At 37.2% G+C, this 18,906-nt stretch overlaps 1 long non-coding RNA gene across 7 annotated transcripts; it reads right to left on the bottom strand.

Annotated features, from left to right (window-relative positions):
- Positions 1-14,037: 14,037 nt before the first annotated feature.
- Positions 14,038-17,452, bottom strand: LOC110705920. 7 transcript variants are annotated; one of them, XR_002508152.1, is made up of 6 exons: positions 16,942-17,432; positions 16,643-16,707; positions 16,394-16,496; positions 16,065-16,193; positions 15,511-15,551; positions 14,730-15,101 (listed from the first exon to the last, which is right to left on the bottom strand). It is a non-coding gene; the product is annotated as an uncharacterized LOC110705920 (long non-coding RNA). The 7 variants fall into 7 exon arrangements; XR_002508153.1 differs by adding an exon at positions 14,038-14,150 and having other exon boundaries at positions 15,001-15,101; positions 16,394-17,431; XR_002508150.1 differs by adding an exon at positions 14,160-14,411 and having other exon boundaries at positions 14,531-15,101; positions 16,394-17,443.
- Positions 17,453-18,906: the final 1,454 nt, after the last annotated feature.

The following is an 18,906-nucleotide window of genomic DNA, read 5'->3' as shown; positions in this document are numbered from 1 at the left end:
CAGACTCTAAGGCGTCGTCATCCATGCCCTCCCGAAAAGCCTGATGCCGGCCATGAGTAGAAAGATCGTGATCCCGTCGTCTAGGCATGCTATTATAAAAATAAAAATCTAAATGCTTAGCATCATTTCCTAAGACATTTAGTTATTTATATCGAGTTGCATTTTAATAAAAAATCTAAATGCTTAGCATCACTTCCTAAGTTATTTAGTTATTTATTGCATTATACGCTAAATCTTTACCTCAAGGCTAAAAATTGGCAAAATAATGGAATTATTTATAGTACTTAGTTTCTCCATGACGAACTAATACTATGTTCTCCTAATTGCATGATACTATGTTCTCCATGACAATGTACTACATACACAACACAAAACATGTTTCAAAATTGCACAAAAACAATATATCGACGCATCATAGCATATGTCATCATTTCAAGTACAAAAAAACAACATGAACAACAAAGAACACCATTTACCAGAAGTAGTACCAAAAATGGTGATTTGCTCAATTCTTCACCAAATTATGCAATTTTTGTCTCAAATCGCTCACAAACATGCATACATACATATACAAGTAAATTCATGGCAAGAATTTCAATATAAACCTCAAAATAAAAAAATCTCCAAATTGATTTTTAAGGGTTTTTTACATGAAATTATTTGAAGCAAATTTGAGAAAAAAAAATCAAAGGAAACTTACATAGATCCTTGTGGAGAACCAAAAATGAAGAAAATAGCAAAAATTTAGAGCCAAATTGATGAAAATTTGAGCTCCGAAATTCGCAAAAACATGAAAGCACCAGAGCAGCCGCCGCGATACGGTTAGCCTACACCACGACACGGTGAACAAGTACTGTGTCACGGATCTCAAATACCGTGTCATGGTGATTCCAGGAGTCGTCGGAGCTCCGATCAACAGCAACAACAGCACAAGAGTGAGCAGCAGCGAAAGTTCAGCAAAAGCAAAAAAAAAGAAGGAAACCCGTAGAACCGCCGGGTCACGGGAAGGCAGTCCGTCTGACGGGAAACAAACCGTGCGCCGGTGAGCCGTCGACATGCCACGGGAATTTGAGCAGTTAAGGTGGAAAAATGGAGATGAGAAGTAAGAGCAGGAGAAGAAAGAGAAGTGGTGAGTGAACAAAAATGAGCAATGTCTGATATTTAAAGCCAAAAATAACCGTTGCACGACCCCGTTACCGTTCCACATTTCCCGTTATTGAGTAACGGTGTTTAGGCGCGTGGAACGAAGGGCGTGGAATTTTTTGTGCCAAAAAAATTCCCGTGACACGAGAGTCACTCCCGCTTAACGGAAATGCAGAACCGTGTCACGGGTCTGTCCACGTGGCACGGAGTTTAGTTTATTTGGTCCTGCACACTTTTCGAAGCTGGTAGTGAATATTCCTGCCAATTTGACCAAAATTGCACAATTTTCCGCGCAAATTGGACAAATAAATTTTCAGTAAAATTACGCGGAAAATTCTAACTAACGGCTGAAGGGTATCAAAATTACTATTTTGCCCCTAGGAAGCGTCAACATCAATTTTGTCGATATTTCAAACACCTAATATGGTCGGATAATTGACTTGAAGGTGTGAATCATCTGCGACCGACGTTCGGGGATAATCGAACCATCATACACTTGCAAATTTCAGCGATTACAGTAGTCGTCGGCTTTCCTCAAGCAAGGAAAGCGTTATCGGTGAATTTTTCTTCAAGTATAGAAAACCGCCAAGTCGGCTTTCCTCAAGCATGGAAAGCGTTATCGGTGGATTTTTCTTCAAGTATAGAAAACCGCCAAGTCGGCTTTCCTCAAGCATGGAAAGCATTATCGGTGGATTTTTCTTCAAGTATAGGAAACCGCCAAGTTGGCTTTCCTCAAGCATGGAAAGCGTTATCGGTAGATTTTTCTTCAAGTATAGAAAACCGCCAAGTCGGCTTTCCTCAAGCTTGGAAAGCGTTATCGGTGGATTTTTCTTCAAGTATAGAAAACCGCCAAGTCAGCTTTCTTCAAGCATGGAAAGCGTTATCGGTGGATTTTTCTTCAAGCATAGAAAACCGCCAAATTCCTTTGTCGACTTTCCTCAAGCATGGAAAGCATCATCAGTGGATTTCTTCAAGCATAGAATGACACAAAATTCATACGTCGACTTTCCTCAGGCATGGAAAGTATCATCCGGTAGGTTTCTTCAGGCTTAGAAAACTACCAAACTCCTCAGTTGGCTTTCCTCAGGCATGGAAAGCATTTCAACAAACGTCATCCGGTGGATTCCTTCAAGCATAGGAAGCTGCCAAACTCATTTGTCACCGATACACTGGTGCCAGATACGTATGCTATCCTTTTACTCTTTTATCTGTGGAATTAACATTTTTCTGCAGGTATCGGCGTATACAGAGTGATTTAGGATCACAGAACGTCTTAAATCATTCTCCATCCCTATCGACTACTTTGACTATCGTTTTCGAAACTGACGTTTCTACAAACTCAGTCAAAGTGGGGGCTTCTGTAGACACATAAATGTCTCCCCAAAACCAAACCCGATGATGAACAAACTTTCACAGCTAATATTGGTCGGGTTTAGTGTTTAATCCCGAGAGTGCTTAAAAAAAATTGTATTTGATTAAATTCGTATTTTTGAATAGTCCATGGATTAGTCTTGATGTTTGGTAAAAGCATAGTTTTCATTTCAGCCCAGACTTATTATTTATTTTTGGCCCAAACCTTTATTATTTTATTGTTTTATTATTTATTTTTGGCCCAAACCTTTTATTTATTTTATTTGCTTATTTTCTTATTTTTAGCCCGAATAACAACAAATCAGAAAAAGCCCCGAAATTATCAATCGGCACTTAAAATGCTGAACGAAATTAGGGTTAAAAATGTATTTAGACGGAAAAGCAGACTGAAAATTCCTGCGCCATGGCAGGAGTCCATCGTGTCACGAGAATATTTCCCGTCTGACGGTGGGATTTCCCGTGACACGGGAATTTCCGTGTTCTTTCCGCGTAAACCTGACAGGGTAAAGTCGTATCCCCTAATAAAAAATAATTCCTAAGTCCTCTAACTAAAGCAGATAGGGAAGTAGGGTCGATCTCCACAGGGAAACAAGTCTTTCTATTCCTAATTAACTAAAATAATCTAGATTATGAAGTAACCAATATTTATATTTGAATAAGAAACTAAACTACTAAGATTGAGAATAGGGAGAAAACGATATATAAAAGGATCTAGGTCATAGGTTCACCAATAAATAATACTCCAGGGTAAAACATAATAATCAATCATTGACATTGCATAAATAACATGATTAACAGGCTCTTGCAATTTATTAATCAACATAAATCTAACAGGCTCTCGCAATGTACTAGATCTAAGTTCTCATTGAAAATAGTCTTTAATATCAAATTAACATCTGCTCGATTCATCAATTCAATATTGCTATACTTTTACAAGCCGCAATTGTAAAGCGTTAAAACAATTCAATAAGAAATTATCAAGCAATACCAATAATCAATAATAGTCAATCATCAATGCATCAATTAACCAGATTGTAAAGGGCTTTTGTTACGTATTACAATCACACAATTAATTTACCGGTATTAAATCTTCTCTCTCGAATCTCGACTTAACCATTTATAAATTAATATACCTATTGAAACTAGACCTAAACATCAATTCTCATCTGTCGAATCTCGAATCAATATTGTCAAACTCATGCATAAAAGATCAGGCCTAATCTAGTCACGGAGCATTAAATCAATCAATAGGAAATTAATCTAGCATTGATAATTAACAACAAGAAATTACCCCTTCATATTATTTATGGATCCTCGTAAACCCTAGAAATAGAATTACTCACACATATTAAAAACTAAACTAATCAAAGCAATAAAATAATTCATGATGAAAGGAATAAAATAAACAACTAAGATTAAGAGAAGAGAAATCGTTACCAAAATAAAGTTGGGATTAAGAGTAGAATTAAGAACAAAGGTTTAGGAGAAAGAAAATCTAAGAGAACAATTAAGAGAGTAAAGAAAGAGTGGAAGAGACAGAGAGAGCTAAAATCGTATTACGGATGAGTATTTATACTCCGTACAAAATCCTAAACTAAAACAAATTAAAACGACGCTAAGCGTCTCCTAAGAAATACACGCGCCCGATCGGGTGAGGCACCGCCCGATCGGGCGCGCCTTTTTATCCCTAATACTAATCTCGCGCCTCAGGGCGCCAGCCTCTTTGGCCCGGCGGCTCACTTGGGCCACTATTTTGACTACGATTGGGCTCCAATTCTTCGGGCCAATCTGGGTTTCCTCTTCCGGTCTTGAATTCTCGGTCCAAATGCCCTGGTGTCACCTATACCGAGCCCTTAATCACCGGTTCGATGGCTCTAACCGGCCTTGGGCTATAGAATCTGGTCGTGTTTCTCCAATGTTTGTGATTGCTCCAAAATAACTCGGGAAAATACTGCAAAAGTCAACCAAATCTACGAAAACACTAGAAAACACCAATTAGTAATAAAAGTGGCTCTAAAGAGCCAAAAACTCTACTAATTATGACTAAGGGATGGGGGTAAAATACTATATAAAATAGACACATCAAACTCCCCCAAGCCAATCCTATGCTTGTCCCTAAGCAAAGATCTCATCAATGAATCAATAAATATGCTCCACCCTAAAAAGTAAAAATCAAGCACAATCGATCCAGGGTAAATCAAATGAACATGCTTCAAAATCAACCAATCAAATCCATTTAATTACCAATCTCCCTAATAATTGTCAAACAGAGCAAACCACAAGAGCATATAGAATTCAAGACTAGTGCTCACACACTCAACTCTCATTTATGTGGCGAGTAAAAGATGTACTCGATCGCTCTCCATCCAACCCCTTTATGTGAACAATGCCCTCCCAACTCACACTCTCGTGTGTATAAAACAATGAACGTTCGATCCTACTAGTCGACTCAAAATATGCCAAATCATAACTTGCATTGATAAACAACACTTTCACATTCATACAATTTTATGCACAAAGGTCAGAAGGTCTTTAAAGCTTGTAATGTAAGGCTAGGGTAAAGGGTAGGATAAATTTGGGAATAAATGAGAGAAAAGCTATGCTTAAAGGAGCCATATCCTAATAAAACCCATGATCAAAATAAATAATGATCATACATCTCCTACATAACCAACTCTAACATCAACCAAATATATTCCAATCATAATAAATGAACCCAACTCTTACAATTTCACTCATAAGATATAATAATGAAGAAGTAGAGTGAATAAACAAACTTTATTTTCCAAACTTGAATTTTTCATTGAGGCTCAAAATTATTTTCCTTTGATCAACCTCCAACTAGAACATTTGAATATTTTTTTTTCTTTTGAAGTTCACTTACTTTTTTCACATTTTTTTCTTGAACATCTCTTTTTTTTCATAATATCATGCTTTATTTTTTTCAAGAAAATATAACTCTCAAACTCATCAAAAATAAACATGATCAACAACAAAACAACTTCTCAAATCCCACCCAAATTGTGCAAATAATAAGCACACTACAAACTCCCTCACCTCACTCACTAATAGCTCCCCCAAGCCAAGCTTGGGACCAGTAACCAATGGGGCAAAATAGGCTTGTAATGCGGCTAATAAACAACAAAAACTTAAGGCAACAACATGGGTAGCAAGAAGGGAACAAATGTATCTACAATATCTGGGGGCTACCTAAAAGAATAAATGCCTTCGTCCTCCACAATGTGCATAATAATGAATCATATAAATATTACTAATAGTTGCAAACCAATACTCAAATTCATTGACATACCAGGAACTATCACACATTCTTTACCAAATCAACTAGTCAAGCACTATATTCACAAGTAGTTGGACAAAATTGATGCATGCTAAGGTTTCAAGGCAGTCAAACATCAAGTCATGATCAACTAATCCACAATGCTTATCATCAAATACCAAGAATCAAAACAATTTTCTCAAGTAAGGGGCACAGGGAAGCATAATTTACAATTCATTGGTACGTATTTTTTGAATTTTTATTTTTTCAATTTTTTTGTATTTTTATATATACAAGAAAGCAATAAAAACTAACCTAGAAAGCAAGAAAATTAACCTAAGAAAACACACCAAAAATAAAATAAAAGAGAAAAAAAAATATACCAAAACCAAAATCTCCCCCAAGCCAGAATTAGACAATGTCCTCATTGGCTCGGGAACTAGCCCAGCATAGCTAGTCCTGATCATCCTCATCCATCGAGCTGAAACCCGCACCTCCACTGCCACCTGCACCACCTGCACCAGAAGAGCTACCACCAAAATAATCAGAGTGAAAATTCACCCCCCCCCCCCCCGCCGGTCCCCCGAAAGGAATGTCCTGGCCGTACCCGAAGAAAGAATAATAGTCAGTGTAAATACCACGGGCAGTGGGATCCCTATCGTATCCCTAGGGTGGAGGCTGAAACCAGTCAGGGTGAATAGCGTCGTCGAGAATGTTGCCCCGACGAGCATAATCATCGTACATAGGGTAGAGAGCTCTACCCTAGTTCCTCTCTAGGTACCCTAACCTCTGGTCTAAGGAGCCTACCATCCTCCTAAGGTCAGTATGGGAATGCTCAATACGTCCTAAGGCCTGACCAATACTCTGAAGATCCCAAACTGGGTCAGAGTCAACATGAGGGACGGAGTGGGACATACGAGGTGGAGAGAAAGCCACCTCGGGCTGAGGCTGGGGTGGTGGAACTGGTGGTGGTGGTGCCTGCCCCCTAGCGTTGGCAACTAAAACAACATAACTGTAAGAAGGTTGCCCTGGGGGAAAGGCGGTCAAGTCAGGACTGGGTAGGGGAAAAGTGGGCAAAGGTTGCTCGCTCCCAGTCCGAATACACCAAAAGGGTGTCTGCTCGCTATCCGGTCTAACCCACCCTAACTCCTCAAAATAACTAGCAGTCATATAGTTATCAGATCCACAGTTGGTCAGCTGGTAGGGTCCGTCCACTACAAAACCGGCCTTTTTCACTGCTATTCGAGTGATAAGGCCACCTAAACGGATAGGGGTCTTGGAAGTGGTGCTGGTCGTGGCTTGCCTACTCAAATGGTGAACTATAAACCTACTTATGTTCAATTTCCCGTACCCATACACATAGTGTCCTATGACAGCTTGTTCATTAGATTGGGCATTTTGGGGCTCGGCCCTACCTAAAAAACACAAACCCGCAAATCTTTGCCAGATTTTTGGGATAGGGTGGTGAATAGGTTTGGTACTAGCATGTTGGGGGTCAGGGGTTGGGAAACCAGTCAAAGCATTATATGTGTCACCCATTTTATAGTCCGCATGCCATTGGTGAGATAGTTCAGAATTTAATTCAAAAATTTTACAAAATTCTACAAAAGTTAAACTAATATTTCTATTGTTTAACCTGAAAAATAAATTTGGCCCATTTCTACTACTAACAACATGGAAATTAGACAGGAATTCACAAGTAAGTTCTCGGAAAGTAGGATAGTGCATATCAACAAATTTTCTCATGCCAATGTCATTCAAAAATCGTTTTAAAAAATCATACAAACCAAATGATTCTATGGTAGGGCGGTGTAACCACCGAGAAGGAATTACCTCACGACCGATTAAGTGCTCTAGCCGCTCCTTTTGCTCTCGGCTCGCAATCCGGATCGTTGGCCAATACGGAAGTTGCAAGTCTGGGTCGTATTCCTCCCTCGAACTAGAGCTCTTACCGAAAATGGACCTAGCCCTCTTTGAAGCCATGTTAGGAAATGGGTTTGAAAATTTATTGAATTAAATCTGAAAAAAATTTATATGGGAATGTAGATGTTGAAGAGAGGATCACAAATATGTAAAGAGTTTTGAATTTGGGTGAGAAATGGAGGAGAAATCTTGTAGAGAAGGTAGAGAGAATTTGAGTTTTAGAGAGAGAAAGTAATAGAGGAAAGAAGAAATGGAGGAAGAAAGAAGAAAAGAAAGAAGAAGATGGGGGCGGACCCGCTCGCGCCCGGTCAGGCGGTGGGTCGCCCAGTCGGGCGATCTGATAATTAAAATTTGCTAAGCTCGCGCGCCCGGTCGGGCGATCTATATTACCCGATTTTCTCCTGGTCTCGCGCCCAGTCTCGCGCCCTTCGCCCGATCGGGCGATCTGTATCTTCAAAATTTTTCCCTTCTCGCGCCCGGTTGGGCGAGGCTTGCCCGATCGGGCGAACAATTTAGTCCGTATACAAAGAGTTTCGCGCCCGGTCGGGCGCCACTCGCCCGGTCGGGCAAAATTACTTATTTTTAGACCCTTGCTCTCGCGCCCGGTCGGGCGAGCTTCGCCCGATCGGGCCCGAGACTAGATCGTCCAATTACTATTTTCTTCTTTTCTCCAAAATTTGGCTAACTATTTTCCTTCAAACCTGTACAAACACTCATAAAACTCATTAAATTCCCTCATCTCGCCTCTCATAAGAAAAAAAAGGAAAGAAAAACTAGTCTAAAAAGCATTAAAAATACGAATTGCCTCCCGCAAAGCGCTAGTTTATCTAGATCCCACACGACCTTCTTACCAAGTACAATATATAGGACACTTGGCCTAACGCTTGATCGGGTGGTTTCTCATCCGGTCTAGCGGTGTTCAGGCTGCGATGCGGCTTCCTGACATACCTTGTGGGACGCCAAATCACCTTATCTGGTGGATGCTCCTTGACTTGCACTGGGGGATCTTCAATTCTACGCACTAAAAATCCTTCTTCGATCGAAAGTTGCTTCAAATTGTCATTGCGTGCAACACTTGCAACTCGATCTGGCGGAACACTTACCGTAGGCTCAAATCGCACAACTTGCTTGATCGGTTCCACCTTTTCATCCTTAAAACCAAGACCAACATTATAGAGTGCTCTTTCTATTGCATCGACCTCCTTATGCCATTTGTCTATCTCATCTGCAAAGGATGCAACACAAGATATCGCCTCTAAGGGATCTTTTTCAAGACCTTGGGGCTTGTTAGAATAAATTTCAACCACATTAACACTGAAACATTTCTCCTCAGTCATGGAGCTTTTAGGGGCATTATTTAGATTAAAAACAACTTTATCATCCCCTACTGATAATGTTAACTTACCACTTCTTACATCTATGACTGCTCATACGGTGTTAAGGAATGGTCTACCCAAAATAATTGGGGTTTGCATATCCTCAGCCATATCAAGAACAACAAAATCTACAGGTATATAAAATTTACCTACTCTAACGGGGACATCCTCTAAAACATCTAAGGAGTATTTGAAAGAACGGTCGGCCATTTGTAGAGTTATATTGGTAGCTTTTAATTTACCCATATTCAACTTAGAACACACAGATAATGGCATGACGCTAACACTTGCACCCAAATCACATAATGAATTATCAATCAAGAGATTGCCAATATGACAAGGGATAGAAAAGCTACCTGGATCTTTTAATTTAGGTGGAGACTTATTTTGAAGTACGACACTACACTCTGCAGTGAAAGCTACTGTCTCTACCTCACTAATAGACCTTTTCCTCAACAATATTTCTTTCATAAATTTTGCATACGAGGGGATTTGTGTGATTAATTCAGTAAAGGGAACTGTTACCTTCAAATCCTTTACCACCTCCAGGAACTTACCAAACTGCTTATCCAAGTTTGTCTTCAATTGACGATTGGGGAATGAAAGTTTGATAATTGGCTTTGGAGCATTATTACTCTTGTCTGGAGTAGCCACCTTCTCTGGAGTCGTACCCTGCAATGTAGAATTAGATATGTTAGTAATATCCTTTAGCCCTACAGGGCTATCAACTACATTGTTTGGTTTAACGGAATCAAGATTAGCATTATTTAATAAAACAGGTTCATCAACTCTAGGCATAGAGGGCCCTTCATAGTTTGAACCACTCCTTAGAGTAATTGCAAATGCTTGATCTGTAGGCCTAGTCGGTTGTGCCGGCAGAGCTTCCTGTTGGCGGGCTTGTAGGGTAGCAGAGAGTTGCGCAATTTGATTATCAACAATTTTATTATGCGCTAGAATTTGATCAATTGTCGCATCTCTTCTCTCCATGTGCTTTTGCATATTAACCAACATTGCTCTAATTTCCACCAGAGAAGGGTCGGAAGATGAGGAGATTTGTTGTGGTTGGTTCTTCTGACTAGCATTGGGATGGTAATATTTCTGCTGCTTTTGTTGTGGTGCCTATGGTTCTTGTGGTGGTGGATTTTGAAATTAGTGCTCCGGTAGGAAAGGTACGGATGATTCCGATACCCAGGATTGTAGGTGTTGGAGTATGGGTTATTCTAACTATAAGCTTGGAAGGCATTAACTTGCTCCACGGAACTCCTGCAATCTTGCTCCCAATGACCTACAATACCACAATTTTCACAGAAAGCCTCATTAGAATTATTATTAATCGCAGAAACATTAGCTACATTAGCAGTGCTCAGATTATCTAATTTTTGGCAAATAGAGGTTAGTTGAGCTTGCAAAAAGGATACAGAGTCGATACTATGCTTCCCCTTGTTAGCAAATCCTCTAGCGTTCCCATATTGGGAATTGTGTATCGTCATGTCTTCAATAACCTGGCCTGCATCTTCAACATCAAGATTCATAAACTTCCCACTAGCTGCAGAGTCTAAAATTATTCGAGAAGAATTTCCAAGGCCATTATAAAAGGTTTGGATTAACTGCCATTGTGCTAAGTTGTGGTGAGGGCAATCTCTTTGTAAATCCTTGAACCTCTCCCAAACCTCATATAAAGATTCATCGGCTTCTTGGGCAAAGTTCTGGATCGCACTCCGTAATACGGTTGTTCTCTCTGCAGGATAATACTTGTTATAGAAATTCAAAACAAGAGTTTCCCAGTCAGTTATACCAAGTGTAGTTCTATTTAAGCTATTAAACCACAATTTAGCTTTTCTAGTTAAAGAGAAGGGAAAGAGAATCTCCCTGATTTGGTCTTGAGTGACCCCGGCTTGCCTGATGGTGTTACAATATTGACAATAGTCAGCAATGTGAAGATTCGGGTCTTCACCCTTGGCTCCACTAAATTGCTTCCTCTCTATCATCATTATAAATTGAGGCTTATTTTCAAATTAAACCCCATCAAGAGCTGGAGTAGGGGTGAGATGTGGAAAATCCGTAAGCTTTGGTTGTGAATAATCACTAAGCTTCTTTGGAGTCGTCATCTCTGATTCTGCGTCTTATGATGTCTCTGAATCGCTGGAACCAGTCGGAGGATCGCGGTGATTATTGTTATTATCACCAGAATCCGCAAGGATTTGCTAGTAGAAATTTTTCTGTCTATGAAAGGAACGTTCGATCTCAAGATCGAATGGGATGTACCCTGATCTAGAACACCTGGGCATAAACAAAAACTAGAAGAAAATGTGAGATTTGTCTCAGAGAACTAACGCTCTCTGAGACAAAAGGGAAATAATCTAGACTACAAAAACAATCAGAAATAAAATAAAACCGTTTTCCCGGCAACGGCGCCAAATTTTGACAGGGTAAAGTCGTATCCCCTAATCAAAAATAATTCTTAAGTCCTCTAACTAAAGCAGATAGGGAAGTAGGGTCGATCTCCACAGGGAAACAAGTCTTTCTATTCCTAATTAACTAAAATAATCTAGATTATGAAGTAACCAATATTTATATTTGAATAAAAAACTAAACTACTAAGATTGAGAATAGGGTGAAAACGATATATAAAAGGATCTAGGCCATAGGTTCACCAATAAATAATACTCCAGGGTAAAACATAATAATCAATCATTGACATTGCATAAATAACATGATTAACAGGCTCTTGCAATTTATTAATCAACATAAATCTAACAGGCTCTCGCAATTTACTAGATCTAAGCTCATTGAAAATAGCCTTTATTATCAAATTAACATCTGCTCGATTCATCAATTCAATATTTCTATACTTTTACAAGCCGCAATTGTAAAGCGTTAAAACAATTCAATAAGAAATTATCAAGCAATACCAATAATCAATAATAATCAATCATCAATGCATCAATTAACCAGATTGTAAAGGGCTTTCGCTACGTATTACAATCACACAATTAATTTACCGGTATTAAATCTCATCTCTCGAATCTCGACTTAACCATTTATAAATTAATCTGCCTATTGAAACTAGACCTAAACATCAATTCTCATCTATCGAATCTCGAATCAATATTGTCAAACTCATGCATAAAAGATCAGGCCTAATCTAGTCACAGAGCATTAAATCAATTAATAGGAAATTAATCTAGCATTGATAATTAACAACAATAATTACCCCTTTATATTATTTATGGATCCCCATAAACCCTAGAAATAGAGCTACTCACACATATTAAAAACTAAACTAATCAAAGCAATAAAATAAGTCATGATGAAAGGAATAAAATAAACAACTAAGATTAAGAGAAGAGAAAACGTTACCAAAATAAAGCTGAGATTAAGAGTAGAATTAAGAACAAAGGTTTTGGAGAAAGAAAATCTAAGAAAACAATTAAGAGAGTAAAGAAAGAGTAAAAAGAGGAAGAGAGAGAGAGAGCTAAAATCGTATTACGGAGGAGTATTTATACTCCGTACAAAATCCTAAACTAAAACAAATTAAAACGACGCTAAGCGTCTCCTAAGAAATACACGCGCCCGATCGAGCGCCAGCCTTAGGTTCTCCCGCCCAAATGCCCCGGTATCACCTATACCGAGCCTTTAATCACCGGTTCGATGGCTCTAACCGGCCTTGGGCTATAGAATCTGGTCGTGCTTCTCCAATGTTCGTGATTGCTCCAAAATAACTCGGGAAAATACTCCAAAAGCATAAATCCCTGCAAAAGTCAACCAAATCTACGAAAACACTAGATAACACCAATTAGTAATAAAAGTGGCTCTAAAGAGCCAAAAACACTATTAATTATGACCAAGGGACGGAGTAAAATACTATATAAAATAGACACATCAAAACCCTTAACGCGTTTTCTTCCCCGTTTACTAAATATTTCCCGCGTCACTCAAAATTTGCACCGTGTCACGGGAATGTTTCTTGTCTGACGGTGGGACTTCCCGTGTCACAGTACAGTTTGTCGTGTTGCGAGATACGTTTTTAGGATTTTTATCATTTTAGGGTTCCGTGTGCTCCCTCAGCACATTTTCTCTATAAATACCCCCTCATTTCTGATGTACTGGGCATAAATTAATTCTCTAGTTTTTTCTCTCTTCTATGCTTTAGCCTAAACACTAGCCTACCCTTCTTCTTTCAAAATTCCTTCTTCAAGTACTCTAAGTAATCCATAATTTACTTGTGGTTCTGTCCTTAAGCCAAGGCATGAAAGGTAGAACTGTTTGAGGGTTTGGCCCCAAATCAATTCTATTTAATTTAATTTAATTATTGTTTTATTATTATTTCCTTGAAGTTACTAACTCGTTTATTATTTTGTAGTTGAAAACAAACAGAATCAAAGTAAGAATTATGTTCCTTTTATTTCTATTATTTTTCTAACGATTTTATATTGTTAGAATTATTGTTAAATTGTTTACAATATTAATGTTAATTCTATTATTATTTATTAATCACCATATTGCATGTTAAAGGGAATAGATAATTGAAAATCACGCCTAATAAGATAATTTGGACAACCGGTTTAGGTTTTTTTTAATCTTGTTATTTAATTCAAGTGATCACAAATATATTAGAATTATGTGTTGCATTAATATTCAATCAATTTAGCCTAATAATAGTGTGGAGCGAATTGAATATTTTGTTTGTATGCCTTTGAGATCGCAGGAATGTTTTTCACTATAAGAATCGAGTAGAGGCCAATACGGGCGAATGTGACTCCATGACTCACTTCGAACCATCATCCCCGATCCTCCTTTCGTGGTTCCGAACCATATGGAGTTAGTAATCTCATGGATTCTGAATGGGGTGTAATCTTCACGGGTCAATCGTTGTTTCCTATCGTTGTCTCTTTATCATGGTTGCCTTTTATGATCCGTGAACGGTTTACAAGTTCCTTAAAAACTTGTCGGCGGCTCCCTACTTTATTTGTCCCTAATCGTGTTATGTCAATTCTCACTTCCTATGAGTGCCAAACATATTCACAAATGCTTTAACGTAGGCATACTTCGAGAGACGCCTACAATAACAAATACAAATTGAAACAAAACTTTTAGGTCAAAATCAATTCAAACAGATCTTTGCAAAATCAAACCTCTAAACCCTAAAAAAAGGCACAAAATTGAAAAAATTGAAGAGAACTAAAAACACACAAACTTGAGTAGCTTAGTAAGCATTCATAGTATCTTCAGTAGCAGTTTTCCTTCCATCACTAGATTTAAACTCAGCCATATAACGATGATAATCTCCCTTTATCTTCAAGTAGAAGACTCTAGATTCACTAACAGAAGCAGTAGGAGTGAGATGAGAATTAAGAAGCTTCATAATACAAGTACATGAAAACCACAAGCTAACAAGAGCGATATGTTCAAAAATCAAATGCAAACAATAACAATATACCTATTTTAGTGGAAGTAACATGAAAACCACAAGCTTTAAGGAGCAACACGAAACTCAGAGACCACAAGCTTTAAGGAACCGGAGCCAGAGACAATCAAAAGGATTGGCAGTAGTCCATGACTGATCATCCATATACAGGAGTAACCTCGGAGATGCAGAAATCAGAGATAACTCTACAATGGTACTTTTAATTTTTTTAAAAGTTCAGCTATGCAAATCAGTTTATCAAATAAGGTAATCAATTCCAGGATATGAAATCAGAGGTAAATTAGTTTATCAAGGATATGAAAGGTCATCAATACCAGAGTCGCCATTCCAGCGACCATTTAAAAACTAATACATTCACTTCATTTTAACATACTTAAACTCAACCTAAAAAGAACTTTCAATAGCTTCTCTAGGAGTAAACTAACACATTCACTTCATATTAACATACTTAAACTCAACCTTAAAAAATGAAAAGAAATAACCTTCAATAGCTTCTCTGGGAGTCTTGAAAGACAAACTAATGCACTTCTAGAGCCTGTTTCCTCTTTTCTAGGGTCGCTTTTCCTTTTCAATTTTCTTCAAGCTGCAATTTCCATAATATTATTAAAATATACTCCCTCCATCCCAAATCACTCGTAACGGTTTGACTTTTTGCACTATTCACACATCTCACTTTGACTTCTTTTTTTAGCTATTATATGAAAGTCAATGTAATCATGTAAGATTTTGTTGGATATATTTTAATGTATAGTTTCTTAATAAACTTCATATAACTTATTTAAATATATAATAAAAGATATCAACGGTCAAATATGTGCATCGGCAAGCGTGTCCAGTCAAAATGTTGCAAGTATACTGGGATAGAGGGAGTATAATTTAACTTAATTCCCGTTAAAAAAAAAAAAAAAAAAAAAAAAAAAAAAAAAAAAAAAAAAAAAAAAAAAAACTTAAATATCTAACAAATTTAGCATTTTACAGAGTTGGATGATTACCTCAGAAACACTCTAGGCTGCTTCAAAAAGGCCTTCTCGGTCTGTTTTATAAATATCGAAATATAAATTAATAATATGATAACATAAATACTTAGAATATATAATAAGATCGAAATTCAATTAATCAAAGTAATTAGATTGAAATAGTACATGTTCCACCATAATTGAGTGGTTATAAGGTGAGGCTCAAAAGAGGAGAGAGTGAAAGAAAAGGAGAGAAGAAAGAAGATGAAGTAGTTGCCTTCTTAACCACATCATAGTTGTATGATCCTTTTTCTCTAAGGCCTCATCTTCTCTCCATTTCTTCAAAAAAAATTTATTTTTTCCTTAAATACACCTATATGTTCAACAGAGAATACATTAACACCTTAACACTTACCATTAAACCAATCAAATTCGATATTCATCACAAAATTATCACTTGCTATTATTTTTAACTTAAAGATGAGTTCTAAAGATTATACCAGGCATATCTGACATCTTAGTACATCAAAAAGTCAAAAACCATAATTCAAAATGACTAAATGAGATATCAAGGAATCATGTAAACATACTTTCGGTGCCGAAAATCGAGTGGCAAAACAGGAGAAGGTGAACCAGCATCTGATTTAAGTGATCATGCCTTGCCTAATATGAAAACTCTAGGTGTAGTTGTTGCAGACTTGCTGCTGGGAGTATCAGATCTGCTTAGGATAAAAACATAGAAATATTAGACAACCATAAAATGAAATGCAATCAATCATCAGTATAATCAAGAGATACCAGCACAGAAAAATGCATTGCAATCGAGAGCTAATTTTGGATAATCAATGAGAGTAGATGAAGAAACTAACAGATATATTAGAATCTCGATTGTTACATTTTGGATGATCAATTCTAGTACCTGAATGCCCTTAGGTGAGTTAGAACGCAAACACGCAGCTTAGTATAGTACCACCCACCAAGCGCACCGCAATCCTTGAATCAATTCGGATTTCAGAAGAACTCTAACAAAAAAATTCCCAATATAAGAATTAAAACCCCACACACACACACACACAAAAAATGCAATCAATACCACCACAGCAGATAGGAATTCAAAAACTCCTCAAAAAAATCCCAAAAAAAAAAAAGAAAGAAGAAGAAGATGAACCTTATCGCCTCATTCGATATAAATCATATAATAGCCAGATTCGTTTTGCGAGTTGGTTTGAATTGCTGATAAGAAGAGCGGCAGAGAATATAACAATACAGAATAAATTAAAATCATCTAAAAGCACAACACAAAATCTAAACTATTAGTAATTTAGCAGTTTAATTCTATCAAAATAAATTAACAAATTTAGAACATATTTGCAAAATTAACATCTAACACTCAATCAATCGAACCCCAATAAAAATTAGCAATTGACAGGTAACAAAACACAAAAAAAAATTAATCGATCATTTGACCTTCACCCTCGTTCGAGATCCGTTTTCTATCTCCTCGTTCAGCGGCTATTTTTCCTTCCATTCCTCAGTCTCTCGGAGTTTGAGGGTGCTGAGTGACCGTGGAGGACAGGCTGGCAAAATTGCGTTGATCAGTGGTTACAACTAATTTGATTAACCATCGCTTAAAAAATCCAACTTAGATTAGAAGCTGCATTTGATGGAGATGAGAAAGCTCAGAAGGTGCTACAGCAATGTAGGCTATTAAGAAATAGGAAAGAGGAATTAAAAAATATACAGAAGAAATAAAGAAAATTAAGTTTCCGATGACCCAATAAGGCTCATTGTTGATGGTTGTAGAGAAAATGAACAGGAAAGAAGAGAGAGAAAAGAGGCGTACAGAAGAGAAACTGCAGAGATAGAGCCCATAGAGGAAAGTAAAATGCAGAAGAAAAACAAAAGCCAAAGGTCAAGATTTCCATTGATTGCAAATGCATGCTAAGTGATATAATCTAGGTGTAGGAGCTATGAGGAAGTGAAGAAGTTTGCCACATCTTTACCACCTCAGCAAGTTCACACATGCAATTGGCACATGTTGCTACTGTTCATAAGGAGCAAGGTGAAACCTTTTAAAAGGTGAGGATAAAGTATAAGTATTGTTGATAGGAAAGAGAAATAATAATAAAAAATTAAAAAAATAGTATAAGTGGGGTTGGTAAGAAAGACTAATACTCCTTATTTTATTATTTGTGAAAGAGGGATTAATAGGAGAGAAATTGGAAAATTTGTCAATTTGCAGCCATTTAAAGTTTGTATTTTGCAAATTGCAGTCGTAAAAAAATTGCAAATTGCAGCCCAAAAGTTATTATAAATTGTAAATTGCAGCTCGATTTAATTTTTTCATCGGTTTACGTGTCGAAAAAAATTCGGTTAAGGTCTGAATTGAGCTCGGAATTAGCAAAAAAATAACTTAAGTGCAAAATGTATCGATTTGTGGGCAACTATTTTTTGCTGTAAAAACGAGGCACTTACGTTATTTTTTGCTAATTACAAACTCAATTCATTTCCCTAAGAAATAAAATAGCCCTTAAAACCTTAACCAAATATTTTTTGACACGTAAATCGATGAAAAAATTAAAGCATACTACAATTTATAAGAACTTTTAGGCTGCAATTTGCAATATTTTATAATGGCTGTAATTTGCAAAATACTAACTTTTTTTTAAAAGGCTTTGCAAAATACTAAATATAAACAGAGATTTTTCAGTGTGGCAGGCCACATGGTGCGGCAGGGGTTACTTGTAGGGTGTTACTGGTTTTGTCAAAGGTTACTTGTAGGTGTTACTTGTATTTTGGGTTTACTTGTAGGTGTTACTTGTATTCTGATTAACCCCTACAAGTAGCCCCAGACCAAACCCACATACCAAATCAGTAACACCCGACCAAAACCAGTAAAACCATACAAGTAACCCCAGAATATACTATACAAGTAACACCTACAAGTAACATCCTGACCAGAACCAGTAACACCCTACAAGTAACCCCATAATACAAGTAACACCTACAAGTAACACATGGTGTAGCAAGGATTACTTGTAGGGTGTTACTTGTATTTTGGGATTACTTGTAGGGGTCTCTCTGAATACAAGTAACACCTACAAGTAACCTCAGACCAAACCCCCATATCAAATCAGTAACACCTGACCAAAACAAGTAAGACCATACGAGTAACCCCAGAATACAAGTAACACCCTGACCAAAAGTAACACCAGAATACAAGTAACATCTTATAAGTAACCCCTGTCACACCATAAAAATTTGTTAACTTTAAATGGTTGCAATTTATAAATTTTTCACAAAAATTATGAAATAAAAATTAATCCTTGTCAAATATAGTAGTATTATAATTATTATGAAACGATTGAAATTGAAAAGTGTTGTATTTAATATGAAACCCGGGGAGTAATGGAGTATCCAACTAAAATCTTA

The sequence above is a fragment of the Chenopodium quinoa genome, unplaced genomic scaffold (genome assembly GCF_001683475.1).
Source record: "Chenopodium quinoa cultivar QQ74 unplaced genomic scaffold, ASM168347v1, whole genome shotgun sequence".
Lineage (NCBI taxonomy): Eukaryota > Viridiplantae > Streptophyta > Magnoliopsida > Caryophyllales > Amaranthaceae > Chenopodium > Chenopodium quinoa.
The sequence above is the reverse complement of the archived record's forward strand: the minus strand, read 5'-3'. Positions and strand labels throughout refer to the sequence as shown.